The sequence below is a fragment of the Macaca fascicularis genome, chromosome 2 (genome assembly GCF_037993035.2).
Source record: "Macaca fascicularis isolate 582-1 chromosome 2, T2T-MFA8v1.1".
NCBI classification, from domain to species: domain Eukaryota; kingdom Metazoa; phylum Chordata; class Mammalia; order Primates; family Cercopithecidae; genus Macaca; species Macaca fascicularis.
Genome location: NC_088376.1, coordinates 19,357,075 through 19,375,096, shown reverse-complemented (window position 1 = coordinate 19,375,096; position 18,022 = coordinate 19,357,075). Strand labels below are relative to the sequence as shown.

Here is an 18,022-nt window from a genome sequence, read left to right as displayed (position 1 = left end):
TGAGTTTGGGTTTGAGCACTCCTCACTTAGCTATTCTATTGTCGTTGTTATTGTTGATCTTAAAATTAGTCAGCTTCTTTATAACTCCAGCCACAGTATTTGGCATCCTGACCTTCATTGACATTGATTGCCCCAAGCTGATCATATTCTGCAGAGATGAAACATTTCCTTTTCTATATTATTTTGTCATTACTTCCTTGTGACTCCAGTTCTTGCTTTGTAAAATTGTATAAACACAGGATAGAAGCATATCTTCACTACCCTTGCCCTATGGTACATGGTAATATTAAAATAGTACTTCTCAGTGGCTTCTATTAGCAGAAATGACAATAGTAACTTTTTTCCATCTAATATAATCTAAATGCATGACTACATATCACACTGTACTTCTTTAAAGTCCTTGGATTCTGGTCCAGATAGTGCTCTTTATATAGGAAAAGATTATTTACTTTCACACTAGGACTGTTTCAGTCTGGTTCTACGGCACACACAGTAAAATCAAATGTGATGCTTCAGCACGGTGTTAGGATCTGTCCTTTTTCGCATTCTGCTAAGTATCCTGTTTGCTTTTTGAAAATTGGTTTTTCACAGTGAAGAACATCATCAAAGTAACTCCAAAATAATTCCAAACTATTTTCTCCATAGAACATTTGGTCAGTTTGCAGTCCAGCTGTTGACAGATGCAGGTTACATGGGGAAAGTTATCCTTCTGTAATATTTACTCTCTTAAGTTCACGCTAGGCTCCTGTGACAGTGAAATACTACGAACTGACTTTTTATACTGAGGTTAAAAGAAAATCCAGAATGCTGCACTGGAAAGTTGATGTGATGTTTTATCCATACATTATTTCATTCTTTCTGGATTTAATTTTCATCTGCCATTAATCTGCCTCTTCACTCACTCTGGTGGAGTCCATCTGGAGTTCCCTTAGATCGTCTGTGTGTTGATTTTCCCCTCCCATCAAATCAAGGCAAGTTAGCATCATCAGAAAGCTTCTCAATTGTCATGTTTCACCTTACTTCAGATTTTGAGATGCCTACAGAATTCAGAAGTCCTGAAACTAGTCATGCTTGCCTGAAAGACTTCTTACATGTAATCTTTAGTGTTATTATTATGTGTTGACTTATTTTTTAGCATGTGATGTGCATGGGGGTGTGTGGTGGTATATGTGTATAGACATGTATTTTAATGCACACTATGGTTGACCTTAAATAGGATTTAGGTTGCAAATGGAACATTTTATAGAAGGCAATATGACTTAGTGGTTAAATGTACAACTCTGGGGTCAGAACACATAGGTGTAAACGATGACTCTGCCATTTACTGATTTTGCTTTAGCCAGCTACCTTTTCTCTCCAAGACTCAATTTCTCCTTCCTTAAAATAGTGATTATGATAGAGTCTTCTCTGTAGGGTTTTTGATGGAGTTTAATGAGATCTTGCAAATAAAATCCTTAGCATGGTGCTTGCCGGGTATTAAATGCTCAGTAAATTTCATCTTTTATTCTTTATCTTGATAAAGATGTTGAGCAAACGTTCAGCAAAATTCCAACCAAAATAGAAATATGATTATATGACATAAAAGGGAATTGACATGTGTAACATTATGGATATAATTTAAGGTCATTGCCCTTAAGCAACCCAGAATATAGAAAGGATATAGTAAAATGAAGGATTATATCACAATTGACTAACTGTGATGGGTAAAGATGTGGCCAAGACAATATGAAAAAGTGAGGGTACCTTCCCTCTGTGTTGACAAGAAGAGAATAAAGAGAAGGCTTCTTGGAGGAAGCAAGGTCTAGTTTTTAGTCCTTAATGGTGGACAAGAAGTTCACAAAGTGAAGAGAAAATTATTCTATGTACAGACATAAGAAGAATAAGATAATCTAAAAAGTACAACCAAACCAAGCACAAACAGACAAAAAACTTAAAAGCCTAGATTATGTCACAGGAACTGAACTTGATTTCTGTCACAAATTTGTATGACATCAGAACCTGTTTGAAGAGTAAATAGCTCATTGGGCAGCTCTTATTTAGGCAATGCTATGAATATCTGGTTTAATTTCTGCCCTTGTACAAAATTTAATAAAATAATAGTGACTGTTACTTATTGAATACTCACTATAGGCCAAACACTGAAGTCGGGTGCTTTATAACCATTGTCCTCTTCAGATATATTTTATCTATTTTAAGGTAAGTACAGTAAGCATGCCACCACTGCACAAACCTGTGTAGCAACTATAAGGAATGTTAAACAGAGTTTGAATTCCCAACCCCCTTTATTCTGTCCAGGTTATTTTTATTAGGATTAGAATTTCATATCTAAAGAATCCACTCACTGCTGTTGCCACTTAGTTTTTTGATATGGCAATATTTAATAGCTTTGAGATTCAAAATAAAGTTATTACCAGTCTGTAACTTTCCTAAATGTCAACAACAAAACTTACAACTTGTTAATAGCTGATGGAGTTTGAAATTTTATGTACCTTATTTTCTAGCTGTCATTCCTTTCCCTTCAAGGAACAGCATAGATAGTTAACTTTCTTTAAGAGTTTCTTGACACAGGTGGCCTCCAAAGAAAGCCATAAAAGGCTGTCAACCTTCTATGTGGAGAACCCTACAAAGTACTAGAGAAACAAGACAAAGTAGTGGCGGGTCCGTATTTCTCTCTTTTATAGAAGACGATTTTTAGGATTGTGTAAGAGCTTGTAACCTTGAAGTTAAGCTCTTTAGTGAGAGTATAGGCTCTGTAGGAAATGTAAGGAGCTCTGATGACCATGCCTAACCCCTGGTTAGAATTACTTCTTTTGAATGCTAACATGCCTGTGAGGCGTAGAGATGATTCTTAGATTCATTATCTGTAGAAAAGATAAGTGTGCTTCTTTGTGGGTATTGACCCCGTCTTGTGCACTTGCTTCCAGTGATGACAATGGACTTGCCAGTGCTAACTAACTGTGCCCTGTCTAAAAGGTTTAACTGTGATGAATTGAGCTAATAAATATTTAACTGAATGATGCAGCTACTGATTGAATTGTCTTGATGGGATATTCCTGCTTTTCCATATCTCTCCACTTCTTAACATAACACACTGAACACCCCCAGAGACCCAGCACCTGTTACTTTTTGTTAGTTGATAGTTTTTCTTCTGAAGTCTGGATTTCTGTGTGTCTTATTGCAAAGAACATTGAGAGGGAGATCATCTAAAATAAATAGTAAATATCTAGCTACTCATGCCTTACCATGGAAGCCATTACCAAGTGACTATAGTACCCTTTTTTGCTGACCTACAAATCCTTCTCATCTCCTTGCTCCAGACAGCACTATCAATGAAAGAGAGTTAGCAGGTGAGATGAAACCTGTTGGTCCTATGCACCATTGTCATATTTTCCACGCTTCAGGGAATCAAGTGTAATTGAGCAAGAAGACTTAAATTCATCTGATATTATGAGAAGAAAAAGTTTATGTGTAGATATGTATATGTTTGGTCAGTGTGTATTAACATGCATTTGAGGGAGAGAGAGAGGAATATTGGTTGATTATATATAGGAAATCAAAATAACCATATGTATATAGTTTTCATAATCTATAATACATTCAATTAGTACATTGTAGAAAGTAACGCATTTGCAATATCCTTCCATTACCAAGCTTTATTATAAATAACATGATAGGTCAATAGGGTGACTATAGTTAACATTAATCTATTGGACATTCGAAAATAGCGGGAAGAGGATAATCAAATGTTCCTAGCATAAAGAAAAGATAAATATTTAAGGTGATGGATAGTCTAACTCTCCCGATTTGATTATGCAGATGTATCAAATTATCACATGTATAGGGAAAATATATACAGATGTTAGATATCAATTAAAATAGATAAATCAATTAAATGAAATCATACACTCACAAAACCCATTTTCTGTATCCTTACAAAAATTAGCCTGGCAGTAACTGCACAAGTTTATGGCCAGAAGCTAAATACTTTTGTGGGGTTTGAACATGGGAAATAGTTCACATTGATTTGAATGTCATGCCAAACATAGGCAATAATTTGTACTTTTCATCATCATATGAGAAACAAAAATGTGAGTTAAAAGGAAAGTCCTTATATCCCTATTATCCATAACTGAATAGAAGTTCTCCCTCCTTTAATTTTGTGTTTCACCCAGAGTAGTGTAGGAAGTTTCACCATTTCTTCATGTTATTTCAATTTGCCAAGTGTTTTTTTAAAAATGTGCTCTTACACAGTCTTAGATGAGTCGAGCATCTTATTTCTGGCACAGATTTCCTAAGTTTCCATTAGACTTATTTACCAGTTGCTCAGTTTTCAGGCAGGGGCACCTGAAGATTAAGTTAATTCAACCAAGGTCTACTAGATAAAAAATTAAAAAGACAATTTTGTTTCTTGTTCTTCAGAGGAAGATAGTTTTCTTGCTTTGGGAGCAGCCATATTATATTAATGTTTCTCTTTATAAAGGTTACAGCAGTTTCAACAACTCCTTTCTTCTGAAAATACTTTGTAAATAGAAATAAGAGTAATGAAATTAGTCATCCCTGTGATAGAGATTTTTCTTTGGGTCTTTCGCTTTATCTTTCATTATTCAAACTTTATCACGCTTACATATGACGTTAAACAAAATAAGATCTTCCTCTAACGTTGAATAGGCAGATGTGTGACTTTCAGTAACTTTTTGATAAGTGATTTGAAGAAAACAGATTGTCCTGGAAAAATGACATTTGCCAATACATTGGGAAATGTATTGGAAAGTGATTTTTCATCTGACCAGTGGTTATACTCTATTGATGGAAATTACAGCCATTTTGAAAAACATTTTCTGTCTGTTAACTTCCTTGGCATTTTTTTATTGTGTTTACTGTGATTCCATATACATTCTTAAATGGTAAAATTATTAAATTGGAAGTTTAGGACTGAGAGGCAATCATTAATATCTGTTTGTCAGACTTTGAAAAGATGTTATTTAGAAAGTTAGTCTGAATGTTAGCACACATTCAAAAGTGACTCCTTGGCCAATTTAAATACTCTCAAAAACAAATTTAAAGTCTGTTTTTACCCTATAATGTCTGGAAAGCTGACCATGTCATTGGTTTTAGAGAGAAAGAGAGGAAATTATATCTGAGAAACTGAACCACCTCTTGTACTTGCTTCTTGAAGGCTAGAGAATTTAGAAGAGGCACAGCTAGAGGCTGGGAGGAAGACAAGTTGGATAAAAGAAATGGAACCATAAGAATCTTAATATGTCTCTTATTGTAGAAACATATGGAGCCAATCACAGGCCTTGCCACAGGGGCTAAAAATTAGCATTTGTGTGAGACAAATGTAGTACGTCTCTTTTTATATTATTAACTATTTGTATGGGAATTTTCCCCTGCATTTCCAGTGTTTTTTTAATTGAATGCTAGGACAAGGGTTAGCAATAGATGCTTTCTCCATGTTCATCTTTAATCAACGCTTCTTACTCCACACAAAATAAATTCATTTGGGTTGAAAGTGAAGTTAATGCTAGTAGTGGCACTAACAATATCCTGGCTGCTAAAATATCTGTTTACAGAGAATCACGTGAAACATTTAGGGAAAAAAAAATGGCTTTTATTCTAAATAAAATCCATTGGAATTTTAGAACACTTCGGTGATAACTACAATTCTATGCATGTTTTCACATTGGAATTACATTTTACACAGGCATCTTAAAGTTAGTGTATAATGAAAAAAATCTCACCCCAAAACCTTTCCTCTTTTAAAAAAATCATCTTTAATTTCAAGACCTCATGCTCTGAATGTCACTTTCACTGTAGCATGAGCTAAGCCATGGAAGATTTATATCTTTTGACTTACCTGACTCTGAGTCATACACCCAATGAGTGAATGATGGCATGAACAAGTCACTGATTATATTTTTTAAATGTTTCCCAGAAGGTAGAATTTCTATTAGTTAAATGTACATATGATGTTTCATTTATCCCTTTTAAAGTACACAAATAATGACACTGCAATACAAATTGTTTACATTTATGAAACAGGATTACTTTTTACCCGTTATTAATGCAATAGAGACAGTGCTATTAAGCAACTGCTTACATATCTTGACCCACTTACTACAATTTGCATCTGACCTCCAAATCCTTGGGCAGTTTTACCTGCTGTTGTCCATTGTTATTCTATCTCAGCTATCTATAATGAGATGCTAGTTATCTGCAAGCAGCTCAAAACTGCCTACAGAGTGAGGAAGTCCTCAGTGATCAGTAACTCTAGCAGACAATAGGATTTGCTCTTCCTTTTACATATCTTAGCCACGTTATCAAATAGTAAAATAGATGTGTATTGTCTAGTCCATAGACATATGAGAAAATAAAATTTGAAATATCAAAAGATAATTCAGAATAAAGAAAATAGGTCATATTTGAGATAGAGTACTTTCAGAAGTTATACTCATTTGTTACATAGGGCATAAAAATTGGTTAAAGAGAAGGAGGTAAATAACATTAATATAAGTGGTAGATTATTAGAGTAATTGTTCTCAATGTGTCACACCTCCCTGTCTTCACATGCTTGTGTAGCTCACTCCCATGTTTACTCCAAACTTGGCCTTATGACTTGCTTTAGTCAATAAGACATTAACAGGTGTATTGTGACCAGCTCTCTTGTAGCATTGGCACCATGTGAAGAAGCTCAGGCTAAAATGCTGAAGACACATATCCCAACTGACAGCCACCACCAACCTCCAGACAAGAAGGTAGGGTCATTTTGTACCATCATGCCTCAGTTGAGCTGCCAGTTGAGGAAAGTCATATGAATGAACCAAGGCAAGACAAGCAGAAGAACCACCAGCTGAACCCAGCCGAAATTGCTGGTCATGTGCTAATTAATGCAACTAAAGCCATTAAGTTTTGGGACTATAGGTTACACAACAATAGATTACTGATAAGTAAACATGTATTTCAAATAAGTTTTCTTTCTTCCTTTTTTTTAAAATTTCATGTGACAAAAAGTGGAAGGATAGGTAGAACAAGCCTGATGCAGGGGACTGATGATGTCATCTAGGGGCTTTCTATCTTTAATATCTTAGTTTTCTATGTATGACATAGGGACTGCTCTACCTTTATCTGTGCCCAGGGAAGGATGAAGGGAAAATATATACTGCTTCTGTTCTATTCATTGTAAACACAGAACACTGTCAGACATCCTTACCAGACCTCTGCTGTGTTTTATTAGAAAGGAGTGTGTCGGCCGGGCGTGGTGCCTCACTCCTGTAATCCCAGCACTTTGGGAGGCCGAGGTGGGCAGATCACGAGGTCGGGACACCAAGACCATCCGGACTAACATGGTGAAACCCCGTCTCTACTAAAAATACAAAAAACAAACAAACAAACAAAAAACAAAAAAACGCTGGGCGTGGTGGCGGGCTGTAGTCTCAGCTACTCAGGAGGCTGAGGCAGGAGAATGGCATGAACCCGGGAGGTGGAGCTTGCAGTGAGCCAAAATCGTGCCACTGCACTCCAGCGTGGGCGACAGAGTGAGACTCCGTCTCAAAAAGAAAGGAGTGTGTGTCATCTGGCCACTTCTAGCTGCTAGGGTGGCTGGGTGGGGAAGTGAATATTGAGCTTTTTTAGCTGCTTTAGTAAGTGTATAGCTGCTACGTTATCCAGTCAACAGTGTCAGATAAGTTTCCTTTCTTCTTATATTGCTTTCATTTTCTCATTATTACTTGAAACCCTAAATAAAAGAAATGGGATACATCTGAAGTTATATCTATTCATTATTTAGGCAACATTCCTTTAAGCCTCAGTTTTCTGGTTTTTTCATAGTTATAACCTTGAGTCTTAAAGTGAGTGAGTTAATATTTATACTATATATAGTAGAATATCTAACACCAGGAAAGCTGAAACCATATCTGTTTTATTTACTTCTACATGTCCAGCACTGTGTAGAGTGGTATAGGAGGAACTATAAAATGAATGAATGATGACAGAATGACTGCATGACTGTCTGACTTAATAGACAAGTGCAAGCTGCCTTTCTTTCAATTATATTTTATCATTTTTAGATATAGACCAGGCCAGGTGCAGTATAGATAAAAATTATATTTCTGAGTCTTCAGAGGTTAGCAAAATGCCTAGCACATAACGTATAGTCAACAAGTATTTGTTGATGATGATGTTGATGATAAATAAGGCTAGCAGCTTATGGTAATTGTACTGAATGATTTTATTTTTCTTCCAAAAAAAGTTAAATTTTAAAATAGAATGAATTGTATCCTCTGGTTGTTTGATTTATGTATATTTTAGAAGCAGAATCTTGAAAAACCTTGCTCAACTTTGAAATAGCAAGACAAATGTTCACCATGTGCTGCATGAAGCTTAAGGCGTTTAATATAACTGGACCCCTGTAGCACACTGATTTTCTTTCTTAAACAACATAAATTTGCTGAGCTAGACCTTAGAGAACTATGATTTGTTGACATGAATTCAACATGATCCCAACCTGCATAGTAAGAATGTTTTGATTTCTTTGCCAACTTTGATTCCTTTGCCAAGTTTTGTGGAACATGTTTTTGGTCTTGGCAATCTCCTGCATGTTAGCTATCCCATTCCTTCTAATTTCCAGAGAGGGACGTTAATTATTTTCCTTTGCACTCCTGGGAGTTAAACATATGAAATTACTAGACAATGCCAGTAAATTATTTTCCCTGAGAAATATTAAGTTGGGATGATATTGAGAATTTCTGAAAGTTGGAGACTTGGTATCCGTGGTTCACTCTCAGCTGGTGTTTGTCAGTTTATTATTTCACTCAATCACAATAAACATAAGTAAGTTGAACTGTTAAATTTGTCCATAAAGACGTAAAAAATGTTTTTCCATTTTTATTCACAAGAAGTACCTTCTTGATGATAACTCTAGGTGAATGTGGAAATCTACATTGTTGGATTTAAGGAGAAAAAATTGAAACATTGAGAACATGAACTAGAGAAAATATTAAGATAAAAACAAAGGGTACTGATGCCATAGAGGCTAGCTGTTCATCTGGCAAATGAAGAAATTATGTGAGTTGTATAAATAAGGAGCTCTCCATTTTACAACAAAACTGTGTTGCAAAATTTGACCTGTTTGTTGATTTTTGAAAAAGTGTATTCATTTATGTATTCAGTGAGTTTTTTAAATAATTCAGTGTATAGAAATGTTATTTTACTTATTTCTTTTAACTTTTGAGTTTGGAGGTAAATGTGAAGATTTGTTAAATAGGTAAACACATGTCACAGGGGTTTGTTGTACATATTATTTCATCACCCAAGTATTAAGCTTAGTAACCAATAGTTTTTTTTTTTTTTTTCTGCTCTTCTCCCTCTTTCCACTCTCCCCGCTCAAGTAGACCCTTGTGTCTGTTGTTTTGTGCTTTGTGTTCATAAGTTCTTACCATTTAGCTCCCACTTATAAGTGAGAACATGTGGTATTTGGTTTTCTGTTCTTGTGTTACTTTGCTAAGGATAACAGCCTCCAGGACTATCCTTGTTACCACAAAAGGCATTATCTCATTCTTATTTATGGCTGCATAGTGTTCCATCGTGTATATGTACCACATTTTCTTTAGTGGATCTGTCATTGGTTGCATTTAGGTTGATTCCATGTCTTTGCTATTGTGAATAGGGCTGTAATGAACATTCCTGGGAATGTGTCTTTATTGTAGAATGATTTCTATTCCTCTGGGTATATACCCAGTAATGGAATTGCTGGTTGAATGCTAGTTCTGCTTTTAGCCCTTTGAGGAATCACTATACTGCTTTCCACAATGATTGAACTAATTTATACTCCAACCAACAGTGTTTAAGTGTTCCCTTTTCTCCACAATTTCACCAGCATCTGTTATTTTCTTGACTTTTTAATAATTTCCATTCTAACTGGTGTGAAATGGTATCACATTGTGGCTTTCATTTACATTTCTCTAATGATCAGTCATATTGAGCTTTATTTCATATGTTTGTTGGCTACATGTATGTCTTATTTTGAGAAGTGTCTGTTCATGTCCTTTGCCTACTTTTTAATGGAGTTGTTTGTTTTTCTCTTGTGAATTTATTTTTTATAGATGCTGGATATTAGACCTTTGTCAGATGCATAGATTAGAAATATTTTCTCCCATTCTGCATGTTGTCTCTTTACTCTGTTGATAGTTCCTTTTGCAGTATAGAAGCTCTTAAGTTGAATCCGATCCTACTTGCCAATTTTTGCTTTTGTTGCAATTGCTTTTGGTATATTTGAAATGAAATCTTTGTTTGTTCTATGTCCAGGATAATATTGCCTAGGTTGTCTTCCAGGGTTTTATAATTTGGAGTTTTACATTTAAATATTTAATCCATCTTTTATTTTATTTTATTTTTTGAGATAGAGTCTCGCTCTGCCACCCAGGCTGGAGTGCAGTAGCATTGTCTCAGCTCACTATACCTTCCACCTCCTAGGGTAAAACAATTCTCATACCTCAGCCTCCTGAGTAACTGGGATTACAGGCACCTGCTATCACGCCCACCTAATTTTTGTATTTTTCGTGGAGCCGGAGTTTCACCATGTTGGCCAGACTGGTCTTGAACTCCTGACCACAAGTGATCTGCCCTCCTTGGCCTCCCAAAGTGCTGGGATTACAGGCGTGAGCCACTGCACCCAGCCTTTAATTTGTCTTGAGTTGCTTTTTGTATATGGTTTAAGGAATGGCTCCAGCTTCAATCTTCTGCATATGGCTAGCCAGTTATCTCAGCACCATTTATTGAATTGGGAGTCTTTTTCCCGTTGCTTGTTTTTGTCAGCTTTGTTGAAGACAGGATGATCCTACATGTGCAGCCTTATTTCTGGGCTCTCTATTCTGTTCCATTGGTCTATGTGCCTGTTTGTGTACCAGTTCCACGCTCTTTTGGTTACTGTAGCCTTGTAATATAGTTTGACAGTGGATAGCTTGATGCCTCTGGCTTTGTTCCTTTTGATTAGGATTGCCTTGGCTATTCAGGCTTTTTTTGGTTTCATATGAATTTTAAAATAATGTTTTATAGTTCTGTGAAGAATGTCACTGGTAGTTTGATAGGAATAGCATTGAATCTGTAAATTGCTTTGGGCAGTATATCTATTTTAATGATATTGATTCTTATTATCCATGAGCATGGGATGTTTTTCCATTTGTTTGTGACTTCTCTGATTTCTTTGAGAAATCTTTTGTAGTTCTCATGGTAGAGATTTTTTTACTTCCTTGGTTAGCTATATTCCTAGGGGGGTGTCTGTGTGTGTGTGTGGCAATTGTGAATGATATTGCCTTTCTGATTTGGCTCTCAGTTTAGCTGTTGTTGGTGTATAGGAATGCTAGTGATTTTTGTGCATTGATTTTGTATCCTGTAACTTTGCTGAAGTTTTTTTTCAGCTGGAGGAGCTTTTGGGCTGAGACTATGGGGTTTTCTAGCAAGAAAATCATGTCATTTGTAAACAGTTTGACTTCTTCTCTTTCTATTTGGATGCCCTTTATTTCTTTCTCTTGCCTGACTGCTATGGCTAGGACTTTCAATACTATGTTGAATAAAAGTGACGAGAGAGGACATCCTTGTCTTGTGCTGGTTTTCAAGGAGAATGATGCTAGTTTTTGCCTATTCAGTGTACCGTTGGCTGTAACCTTTTTTGAACTCTTCACCCAAAGACAACACAATATACATTCTCCTCATCACCACATGGCGTGTACTGTAAAGTCAACCACATAATTGAACATAAAGCAATCCTCAACAAATGAAGAAGAACCAGAATCTTATCAAACACACTCTAGGACCACAGCAATAGAAGTCAAGACTATAAAAATTGCTCAAAACCAAACAATTAGATGGAAATTAGACAATATGCTCCTGAGTAACTTTTGGGTAAATAATGAAATTAAGGCAGAAATCAAGAAGTTCTTTGAAAATAATGAGAACAAAAATACACTATAAAATACAATATACTAGCATGCACAACTGGTTCCCCTAAACATGGAGTCCTATAGTCCAGGTCTTACTTGAATCAGGATGAGGGTATGGTGCGTCCGAGTGGCGCTGTTGGCCGTATGCCTATTTGCTGCATACCTGCAGATCCCACCCCCTCAGGTCTCCCCAGCCCTTCACTCTTGGAAATATTCAGGCAAATTTTCCACTTATGAGGGACTGCATATCTTCTACCAAGACTCTGTGGGTGTGGTTGGAAGTCTGGAGATAGTTGTGATTTTATACAGCTTTCTAACATCCAGCTATGATTGGTACAAGATTTAGGAAGGTCTGACTTTGAGGTTTCATCAAGTGCTTGCACTTGATTTCTTAGACTTTGGCTTCACTGACAAACCACAACCACATCACTATTCCATATTTGAGCGGGCTAGCATTATGGAAGCACTTTTATGTCATCTGGGGCTCCAGAAACACAGGACCAATCTTTTGTCTCATGACTATGGAGATACTGTTACTCCTCTAAAAGTACAACAGAATCAATCTGGTAGGCTTACCATACAGTATCCATCTCCATAGAGTATCCATCTGTGAAATGGAGTTACCTTTCCTGAGACTCACTGTCCCCTCCTTCTCCAAAAGCTACTTAAAGTTGGAGATGTGCTCTCACCCATCCTCACATGGCTGACGAACTTCTTTGTATTCTCTCGATGTCTCACCCCAGTCTTTGGGCCATGTACTTGGCCCTGTGAGAGTGAGCTGTGGGATGGGGTATGTGGGCAGTCCCATCCCACAGCTGCAATAATGACGGGAACTTAGTCATTGACCGTCTCTTACGGTACATCATAAATCAGAGAAATAATTTAGAAGGTGCTGAGTGGGAGCTCTTGCCTCTGAAACTACCCCCATTGATTTTTTTTATCTATGAGCCATTGGATCCTGTAAATCCCATCCAGAGTTTTTGGAGCTGTACAGGAAAAAGCTGTCGTGGTCCATGATGTGGATTCTGGATGACCACATTAGCCATGATCCTTAGCTAGAAGATCCCATGGGCTTCCTGAATGCATACATGGGCTTCATCAATTCCTTTGAGCTGGAAAGAGTAGCTTCCCTGTATTATCTCCCCTACTCTCTTATCCGTGGTTTATTCCATTTAAGAAGAAATGCCCAAAAGAGGCCCTGGCTATCAAACACTATTCTCTCACAAAGTCCACTTTACTCAAATTGGTCGACAGTATATAGGAAGAAGCCAGCAGGAGCTCTGGCTAAGGTTCACATAATAGTCTTCACGGAATAGTCCCATTACTTTGACATCTCATCAAATGTACAGACTTGCCTTTGTTTTTGTGTTATTAGGAAATTCTGATGAGCACTACTATTCACTGAAAGACGTTCTTTTGCATGAAAGACTTTTTAACACTTTGGACGTTTCTGAAGTATTTAGTAGTGCTAATTTCTGGCCCAGCCCCAGTAGGAACTTTACAGTAAGAATGATGAGCAGGGGGACTCCTTCCCTCTCCTTGAATGGCTTTATGGGCACATGCTTTTTAAAAGTTCTTTAAGCAACACAGAGCTGGGTCTTATTTGTCATACCTTTAGCTTTAGTTTCATCAGCTGTTTTTAATTATAAACATTTTGTTAAAATAGATATTGGTTTGAATAATGTAGTACTCTAAGTATGATTTAAGACTATGATTTACCAAATGTCCCTGTCTGACAGCTTTAAAGAGAGTAGTGGTTGTCCCAGCACGGAGTTTGAGATCTGAGAACGGACAGACTGCCTCCTCAAGTGGGTCCCTGACCCCGAATGACCTAACTGGTAGACAACTCCCAGTAGGGGCCAAATGACATACAGCCAGGTGCCCCTCTGAAATGAAGCTTCCAGAAGAAAAATCAGACAGAACATTTGCTGTTCTGCAATACTTGCTGTTCTGCAACCTCTGCTTGTGACACCCAGGCAAACAGTATCTGGAGTAGACCTCTATCAAACTCCAACAGACCTGCAGCTGAGGGTCCTAACTATTAGAAGGAAAACTAACAAATAGAAAGAACATCCACACCGAAACCCCATCTGTACGTCACCAACATCAAAGACCAAAGGTAGATGAAACCACAAAGATGGGGAGAAACCAGAGCAGAAAAGCTGAAAATCAGAGCGCCTCTTCTCCAAAGGATCACAGTTCCTCACCAGCAATGGAACAAAGCTGGATGGAGAATGACTTTGACAAGTTGAGAGAAGAAGGCTTCAGAAGATCGGTAGTAAAAAACTTCTCAGAGCTAAAGGAGGATGTTCCAACCCATGGCAAAGTAGTTAAAAACCTTGAAAAAAGATTAGACGAATGGCTGACTAGAATAAACAGTGTAGAGAAGTCCTTAAATAACCTGATGGAGCTGAAAACCAGGCCACGAGAACTATGTGATATATGCGCAAGCTTCAGTAGCTGATTTGATTGTGGAAAAAGGATATCAGTGATTGAAGATCAAATGAATGAAATGAAGTGAGAAGTTTAGAGAAAAAAGAGTAAAAAGAAATGAACAAAGCCTCCAAGAAATATGGAACTATGTGAAAAGACAAAATATATGTCTGATGGGAGTACCTGAAAGTGACGGGGAGAATGGAACCAAGTTGGAAAACACTCTTCAGGATATCATCCAGTAGAATTCCCCCAACCTAGCGAGGCAGGCCAACATTCAAATTCAGGAAATACAGAGAACTCCACAAAGATACTCCTCAAGAAGAGCAACTCCAAGACACATAATTGTCAGATTCACCAAAGCTGAAATGAAGGAAAAAAATGTTAAGGGCAGCCAGAGAGAAAGGTCAGGATACCCACAAAGGGAAGCCCATCAGACTAACAGTGGATCTCTCAGCAGAAACTCTACAAGCCAGAAGAGAGTGGGGGCCAATATTCAACATTCTTAAAGGAAAGAATTTTTAACCCAGAATTTCATATCCAGCCGAACTAAGCTTCATAAGTGAAGGAGAAATAAAATCCTTTACAGACAAGCAAATGCTGAGAGATTTTCTCACCAACAGGCCTGCCTTACAAGAGCTCCTGAAGGAAGCAATAAATATGGAAAGGAAAAACTGGTACCAGCCACTGCAAAAACATGCCAAATTGTAAAGACCGTCAATGCTAGGAAGAAACTGCATAAACTAACGAGCGAAATAATCAACTAAGATCATAATGACAGGATCAAATTCACACATAACAATATTAACCTTAAATGTAAATGGGCTAAATGCTCCAATTAAAAGACACAGACTGGCAAATTGGATAAAGAGTCAAGACCTATCAGTGTGCTGTATTCAGGAGACCCATCTCGTGTGCAGAGACACACATAGACTCAAAATAAAGGGATGGAGGAAGATCTACCAAGCAAATAGAAAACAAAAAAAGCAGGAGTTGCAGTCCTAGTCTGTGATAAAACAGAGTTTAAACCAACAAAGATCAAAAGAGATGAAGAAAGCCATTACATAATGGTAAAGGGATCAATTCAACAAGAAAAGGTAAATATCCTAAATATATATGCACCCAATACAGGAGCACCCAGATTCATAAAGCAAGTCCTTGGAGACCTACAAAGAGACTTAGACTCCCATACAATAATAATGGGAGACTTTAACACCCCACTGTCAACATTAGACAGATCACCAAGAGAGAAAGTTAATAAGGATATCCAGGAATTGAACTCAACTCCACACCAAACAGACCTAACAGACATCTACAGAACTCTCCACCCCAAATCAACTGAATATACATTCTTCTCAGCATCACATCACACTTATTCCAAAATGGACCACATAGTTGGAAGTAAAGCACTCCTCAGCAAATGTAAAAGAACAGAAATTATAACAAACACACAGTGCAATCAAACTAGAACTCAGGATTAAGAAACTCACTCAAAACCGTTCAACTACATGGAAACTGAACAACCTGCTCCTGAATGACTACTGGATACATAATGAAATGAAGGTAGAAATAAAGATGTCCTTTGAAACCAATGAGAACAAAGACACAGCATACCAGAATCTCTGGGACACATTTAAAGCAGTGTGTAGAGAGAAATTTATAGTGCTAAATGCCCACAAGAGAAAGCAGAAAAGATCTAAAATTGACACCCTAACATCACAAATAAAAGAATTAGAGAAGCAGCAGCGAACACATTCAAAAGCTAGCAGAAGGCAACAAATGACCAAGATCAGAGCAGAACTGAAGGAGACAGAGACCCAAAAAATCTTTAAAAAAATCAATGAATCCAGGAGCTGGTTTTTTGAAAACATCAACAAAATTGATAGACTGCTAGCAAGATTAATAAAGAAGAAAAGAGAGAAGAATCAAATAGATGCAATAAAAAATGATAAAAGGGATATCACCACAGATCCTACAGAAATACAAACTACCATCAGAGAATACTTTAAACACCTCTATGCAAATAAACTAGAAACTCTAGAAGGAATGGATAAATTCCTGGACACATACACCCTCCTAAGACTAAACCAGGAAGAAGTTGAGTCCCTGAATAGGCCAATAACAGACTCTGAAATTGAGGCAATAATTAATAGCCTACCAACCAAAAAAAGTCCAGGACCAGACATATTCACAGCCGAATTCTACCAGAGGTACAAAGAGGAGCTGGTACCATTTCTTCTGAAACTACTCCAATCAATAGAAAAAGAAGGAATCCTCCCTAACTCATTTTATGAGGCCAGCATCATCCTGATACCAAAGCCTGGCAGAGACACAACAAAAAAAAAGAGAATTTTAGACCAATATCCCTGATGAACATCGATGCAAAAATCCTCAATAAAATACTGGCAAATCTAATCCAGGAGCACATCAAAAAGCTTATCCACCATGATCAAGTGGGCTTCATCCCTGGGATGCAAGGCTGGTTCAACATACACAAATCAATAAACGTAATCCAGCATATAAACAGAACCAAAGACAAAAACCACAAGATTATCTCAATAGATGCAGAAAAGACCTTTGACAAAATTCAACAGCACTTCATGCTAAAAACTCTCAATAAACTAGGTATTGATGGGACATATCTCAAAATACTAAGAGCTGTTTGTGACAAACCCACAGCCAATATCATACTGAATGGACAAAAACTGGAAGTGTTCCCTTTGAAAACTGGCACAAGACAGGGATGCCCTCTCTCACCACTACTATTCAACATAGTGTTGGAAGTTCTAGCCAGGGCAATCAGGCAAGAGAAAGAAATAAAGGGTATTCAATTAGGAAAAGAAGAAGTCAAATTGTCCCTGTTTGCAGATGACATGATTGTATATTTAGAAAAATTCATCGCCTCAGCCTAAAATCTCCTTAAGCTGATAAGCAACTTCAGCAAAGTCTCAGGATACAAAATTAATGTGCAAAAATCACAAGCATTCTTATACACCAGTAACAGACAAACAGAGAGCCAAATCAGGAATGAATTTCCATTCACAATTGCTTCAAAGAGAATAAAACACCTAGGAATCCAACTTACAAGGGATGTGAAGGACCTCTTCAAGGAGAACTACAAACCACTGCTCAACAAAATAAAAGAGGACACTAACAAATGGAAGAACATTCCATGCTCAGGGATAGGAAGAATCAATATCGTGAAAATGGCCACATTGCCCAAGGTAATTTATAGGTTCAAGACTATCCTCATCAAGCTACCAATGACTTTCTTCACAGAATTGGAAAAAAAATACTTTAAATTTCATATGGAACCAAAAAAGAGCCCACATTGCCAAGACAATCCTAAGCCAAAAGAACAAAGCTGGAGGCATCACACTACCTGACTTCAAACTATACTACAAGGCTACAGTAACCAAAACAGCATGGTACTGGTACCAAAACAGAGATATAGACCAATGGAACAGAACAGAGTCCCCGGAAATAATGCCATACATCTACAACCATCTGATCTTTGAGAAACCTGACAAAAACAAGAAATGGGGAAAGGATTCCCTATTTAATAAATGGTGCTGGGAAAACTGGTTACCCATATGTCGAAAGCTGAAACTGGATCCCTTTCTTATATCTTATACAAAAATTAATTTAAGATG

At 37.2% G+C, this 18,022-nt stretch overlaps 1 protein-coding gene and 1 pseudogene across 7 annotated transcripts in view; both read left to right on the top strand.

Moving 5' to 3' along the window:
* RBMS3 (RNA binding motif single stranded interacting protein 3) overlaps nucleotides 1-18,022 on the top strand; it is a 1,486,333-nt gene that overhangs the window by 510,975 nt on the left and 957,336 nt on the right. The gene's annotated exons all lie outside the window — the stretch shown is intronic.
* On the top strand, nucleotides 12,043-13,252 carry LOC107128753 (mesoderm-specific transcript homolog protein pseudogene; annotated as a pseudogene).